Raw genomic sequence first — 6,101 nt, 5'->3', positions numbered from 1 at the left:
TGGAGGTCGGCCAGGGGCTACCACCCACATAAGGGACCGCCTGTAAAAACGTTGAAACATGTGTATATATAAACATGCGTTGGAGCCATTTTGACAATCCAACTTCGCACTTGGAGTACGCACAAGACAAGAGGGTAAAAGGTGCACAATTTTAGTTGGTAAATGCGCATAGCTCATGCGCATGGTTTGAGGATTGCGCAGAGTTACTTCTTGGTCGATGGTTGGTACGGTGAGCCGAGTGTTGGATGAAGAACATGCAGAGATGTGCAGGACTTAAGGGGGAGTTCTAGGTGTCTCGGGTGAGCACCCTCCTACCGTGTAAGATTGGCACAAGTGTTGTAAAGGCAGTTCTATGCCTCGGTTGTAAAATATTCTAAGTATAGACTTGGAGTTTTGCCAAGTATACTTGATGATTGTATTATTGAGAAACTGATATAATATATTGTCGGGCAGACTTGTTCGGGAGTTGCCCCTCCCCTTTATACTTGTTGCAATTGTTGATGTTCTTGGTTAATTGCATGATGATAATGAATGAGTATGGGCTTCATTAAGTATAAAGGATAATTACTTTTACTTAGTTGTGAAACACAAGCTAAGTATGTTAATGTGGAAGTAGACGTAGTCCACGAATGTTAGTATTGGTGAAAAGAACGCATTCGGTGGTGCCGCACCTTGCTACAAGCAGTTGGAAGACTATCGCAGGTGTAGGGGCATGACACGGTCATTCGGGCGAGGGATCTCCCAGGCGAATGAGCCTGTATCAAAAATGCTAAGTTGTGACCCGAGGTTGGCTTTGTGCATGTTCATGTAGCTCGTTTGCCCAGCTCTCCCTTGTCGGTTCATTTCAGTCGTTCGGGCGGGTCGTTTGAGGGCGCCCGTGTGAACTCGTTTGGGTGGGTCGTTTGAGGGCACCCATGTGAACTCATTTGGGCGGGTCGTTTGGGTGAGGGCGCACCCGAGCGAACGAGCCCGTATCAAAAATGCTAAGTTGTGACCCGAGGTTGGCTTTGTGCACGTTTGTTCAGCTCGTTTGCCGGGCTCTCCCTTGTTGCTTCGTTTCAGTCATTCGGGCGGGTCGTTTGAGGGCGCCCATGTGAACTCGTTCGGGCGGGTCATTTGAGGGCGCCCATGTGAACTCGTTCAGGCAGGTCGTTTGAGGGCGCCCGTGTGAACTTGTTCGGGCGGGTTGTTTGAGGGCGCCCGTGTGAACTCGTTCGGGCAGGTCGTTTGAGGGCGCCCGTGTGAACTCGTTCGGGCGGGTCGTTCGGGCGAGGGCGCGCCCCAGCGAATGAGCCCTTATAGAAAATGCTAAGTTGTGACCCGAGGTTGGCTTTGTGCACGTTCATGCAGCTCGTTTGCCCGACTCTCCCTTTTCGGTTCGTTTCGGTCGTTCGGGTGGGTCGTTTGAGGGCGCCCGTGTGAACTCGTTCGGGCGGGTTGTTCAGGCGAGGGCGAACCCGGGCGAACAAGCCTGTATCAAAAATGTTAATTTGTGACCCGACGTTGGCTTTGTGCATGTTCATGCAGCTCATTTTCCTGTCTCTCCCTTGTCGGTTCGTTTCAGTCGTTCGGGCGGGTCGTTTGAGGGTGCCCGTGTGAACTCGTTCGGGCGGGTCGTTCAGTCGAGGGCACGCCCGGGCGAACGAGCCGTATCAAAAATGCTAAGTTGTGACCCGAGGTTGGCTCTGTGCACGTTCATGCAGCTCATTTGCCTGGCTCTCCCTTGTCGGTTCGTTTCGGTCGTTCAGGCGGGTCGTTTGAGGGCGCCCATGTGAACTCGTTCCGGCGGGTCGTTAAGGCGAGGGTGCGCCCGGGCAAACGATCCCGTACCAAAAATGCTAAGTTGTGACCCGAGGTTGGCTTTGTGCATGTTCGTGCAGCTCGTTTGCCCGAGTCTCCCTTCTCGGTTCGTTTCGGTTGTTCGGGCGGGTCGTTTGAGGGCGCCCGTGTGAACTCGTTCGGGTGGGTCGTTCGGGCAAGTGCGCGCCCGGGCGAACTAACCCATATCAAAAATGCTAATTTGTGACCCGAGGTTGGCTTTGGGCATGTTCGTGTAGCTCGTTTGCCCGGTTCTCCCTTGTCGCTTCATTTCGTTCATTCAGGCGCCCATGCAAAATCGTTCGGCCGGGCCGTTTGAGGGCGCCCGTGTGAACCTGTTCGGGAGGGTCGTTCGGGCAAAGGCACGCCCGGGCGAATGAGCGTGTATAAAAAATGCTAAGTTGTGACCAGAGGTTGTCTTTGTGCACGTTCGTGCAGCTTGTTTGTCCGACTCTCCCTTGTTGGTTCGTTTCGGTCGTTTGGGCGGGTCGTCTGAGGGCGCCCGTGTGAACTCGTTCGGGCGCGTCGTTCGGGTGAGGGCGTGCCCGAGCGAACGAGCCCGTATTAAAAATGCTAAGTTGTGAACCGATGTTGTCTTTGTGAAGGTTCATGCAACTCATTTTCTCGGCTCTCCCTTGTCGATTCGTTTCGGTCATTGGAGTGCCCATGCAAAATCGTTCGGGCGGGTCGTTTGAGGGTGCCCATGTGAACTCGTTCGGGCGAGGGAGCGCCTGGGCGAACGAGCCCATATCAAAAATGCTAAGTTGTGACCCGAGGTTGGCTTTGTGCATGGTCTTGTAGCTTGTTTGCTCGACTCTCCCTTGTTGGTTCGTTTCGGTTGTTCGAGCGCCCATGAAAAATCGTTCAGGCAGGTCGTTTGAGGGCGCCCGTGTGAACTCGTTCGGGCAGGTCGTTCGGGCAGGTCGTTCGGGCGAGGGCACGCTCGGACGAACGAGCCCGTATCAAAAATGCTAAGTTGTGACCCGAGGTTGGCTTTATGCATGTTCGTGCATCTCTTTTGCCCGCCTCTCCCTTGTCGCTTCGTTTCGGTCGTTCGGGCGGGTCGTTTGAGGGCGTCCGTGTGAACTCGTTCAAGTGGGTCGTTCGAGCGAGGGCGCGCCCGTGCGAACAAGACCGTATCAAAAATGCGAAGTTGTGACCCCAGGTTGGCTTTGTGCACGTTCATGCAGCTCATTTGCTCGACTCTCCCTTGTCGCTTTGTTTCGGTCGTTCGGGCAGGTCGTCTGAGGGCGTTCGTGTGAACTCGTTCGGGCGGGTCGTTCGGGCGAGGGCACGCTCGGGCGAACGAGCCCGTATCAAAAATGCTAAGTTGTGACCCGAGGTTGGCTTTGTGCACATTCGTGCAGCTCGTTTTCCTGGCTCTCCCTTGTCGCTTCATTTCGGTCGTTCGGGCGCCCATGAAAAATCGTTTGGGTGGGTCGTTTGAGGGCGTCCGTGTGAACTCGTTTGGGTGAGGGCGCGCCCGGGTGAATGAGCCCGTATCGAAAATGCTAAGTTGTGACCCAAGGTTGGCTTTGTGCTTGTTCATGCAGTTCATTTTCCTGGCTCTCCCTTGTCGCTTCGTTTCGGTTGTGCGGGCGCCCATGCGGGTGAATCATGATAACTCGAAAGATCACACAACCCTTGTGCTGGCGATGCTTCATTCAAATTTTTTCCCTATCAACTTTCGATGGTAGGATAGAGGCCTACCATGGTGGTGACGGGTGACGTAGAATTAGGGTTCGATTCTGGAGAGGGAGCCTGAGAAATGACTACCACATCCAAGGAAGGCAGCAGGTGCACAAATTACCGAATCCTGACATGGGGAGGTAGTGAAAATAAATAACAATACTAGGCTCATCGAGTCTGGTAATTGGAATGAGTACAATCTAAATCCCTTAATGAGGATCTATTGGAGGGCAAGCCTGGTGCCAGCAGTCGCAGTAATTCTAGCTCCAGTAGCATATATTTAAGTTGTTACAGTTAAAAAGCTCGTAGTTGGATCTTGGGTCGTAAGGGTCGGTCCGACTACTCGGTGTGCACCTGCCCTTCTATTCCTTTTGTCAGCGACGTGCTCCTGGCCTTAATTGGCTGGGTCGCGGTTCCGGTGCTGTTACTTTGAAAAAATTAGAGTGCTCAAAGTAAGCTTATGCTCTGAATACATTAGCATGGAATAATGTGATAGGAGTCTGGTCCTATTGTGTTGGCCTTCAGAACCGGAGTAATGATTAATAGGGACTGTCGGGGGCATTCGTATTTCATTGTCAGAGGTGAAATTCTTGGATTTATGAAAGACGGACCACTGCGAAAGCATTTTCCAAGGATGTTTTCATTAATCAAGAACGAAAGCTGGGGGCTCAAAGACGATCAGATACCGTCCTAGTCTCAACCATAAATGATGCCGACCAGGGATCGACGGATGTTTCTCTAAGGAATCCGCCAGCACCTTCTGAGAAATCAGAGTGTTTGGGTTCCAGGGGGAGTATGGTCGCAAGGCTGAAACTTAAAGGAATTGACGGAAGGGCACCACCAGGGGTGGAGCCTGCGACTTAATTTGACTCAACACGGGGAAACTTACCAGGTCCAGACATAGTAAGGATTGACAGATTGAGAGCTCTTTCTTGATTCTATGGGTGGTGGTGCATGGTCGTTCTTAGTTGGTGGAGCGATTTGTCTAGTTAATTCCGATAACGAACAAGACCTCAGCCTGCTAACTAGCTACGCAGAGGTTTCCCTTCACGGCTAGCTTCTTAGAGGGACTATGGCCATTTAGGCCATGGAAGTTTGAGGCAATAACAGGTTTGTGATGCCCTTAGATGTTCTGGGCCGCACACGCACTACACTGATGCAACCAACGAGTTTTTATTCCTGGTTCAAGAGGATCGGGAAATCTTCTCAAATTGCATCGTTATGGGGATAGACCATTGCAATTATTGGTCTTCAATGAGGAATTCCTAGTAAGCGCGTGTCATCAACTCGTGTTGACTACGTCCCTACCCTTTGTACACACCACCCGTCGCTCCTACCGATTGAATGATCCGGTGAAGTGTTCGGATTACGTCGACGATGGTGGTTCGCTGCCGTCAACGTCATGAGAAGTTCATTGAACCTTATCATTTAGAGGAAGGAGAAGTCGTAACAAGGTTACCGTAGGTGAACTTACGATAGGATCATTGATAGCAGGGGTTTTCGTTTTTGGTTCGGGTTGGTTGGGTTTCGATTGCAATGTGGGACTTTGTGGTGCGTCTCTAGGGGAGCGGGTTTGGTTTTTGGCGGGAACATTGTTGGTTGCTTGTCTCGAGGTAACTACGCTTGTTTTTTCGTGTGCACTTGCAAGCCATGCTTGTGCTTGTCCCACCCATCCTTTGTTTTTCTTCCCCCCAATTTGTTTCTGTAGGGGGTCCGGAAGCTTGTTTCTTGGGAGCCCTTCCGACGATCTGTTCAGCTGGACATGGTTGTTGCAGAGTTGAGGTGCTCGGTAAATACGATGGATAAATTTGGACTCATTCGTAGCGGCGGTGCTCGGTCTTTTGTTCGTTGGAAGGCATGGGCCAAGGGTGCGGGCTTCCATAGTTGGTTCTCTCGAAAAGGTGGTGGTGGTTGATGTGTTGCTTGGGTGAGATTTCTCGCTGGTGGTTGGGTCGAGGGAGTGGTTGCGGGCACGCCTGGTAGCTCAAACCTTCCGTGAGGTGAGATTGTTAGGGTGCAGTCAAGTATGGGATGGATGAAGAGCGGTTCAACCCATTGGGCTGGCCACCCTAGTCCCTCCTGTTACACTAAAAAATGTCACCATGGCTATTTACAGTTGGTATGGCTCAATCAACAGTCATACTACCCTCTTGAGCAAGTCTTATGCCTCTACTATCCATGTCAAACTCCAAGAAAGAGAGAAAGTCTTTATAAACATGTTTATCTCTGGGTACGCAGGTTCTCTCAAGCCTTGCCTGCGGGTACGCACCTTTTTTTCATAAGTTCTGCGTCCAAGGACGCTCTTTATCTAAAGGGGCAGGTGCGTCCCTCTGAAAAGGTTAAAATGCGCAAGTTTTATCTTCAAAAACTTACTTGTGGTCATTTCTAGAGCATTCTAGAAGGTTGTTTGATGTGTATTGAGCGCCTCCAGATGGTTCATGCACTCCTATCAAAGAGGAACTTATCCCATCAATAAGGGAGTGATCCCATCCAAAGAGGGGGACTATCCCATTGATGGTGGACCTGATTAACTTCCTCTTGAGCACTATAAAAAGAGGCATTGAGCCAGAAGGAAGAAGGTTGAAAGCTATAGA

The 6,101-nt window shown here is 51.2% G+C and overlaps 1 pseudogene; it reads left to right on the top strand.

Moving 5' to 3' along the window:
- Positions 1 to 4,294: 4,294 nt before the first annotated feature.
- LOC149251157 (18S ribosomal RNA) lies at positions 4,295 to 4,986 on the top strand (annotated as a pseudogene; the record flags this gene model as incomplete).
- Positions 4,987 to 6,101: the final 1,115 nt, after the last annotated feature.

This window comes from Pinus tabuliformis, chromosome 7 (assembly GCF_031772625.1).
Source record: "Pinus tabuliformis cultivar Carrire ecotype Pingquan chromosome 7, CPIR1, whole genome shotgun sequence".
In the NCBI taxonomy this organism is placed as follows: Eukaryota; Viridiplantae; Streptophyta; class Pinopsida; order Pinales; family Pinaceae; genus Pinus; species Pinus tabuliformis.
The sequence above is the reverse complement of the archived record's forward strand: the minus strand, read 5'-3'. Positions and strand labels throughout refer to the sequence as shown.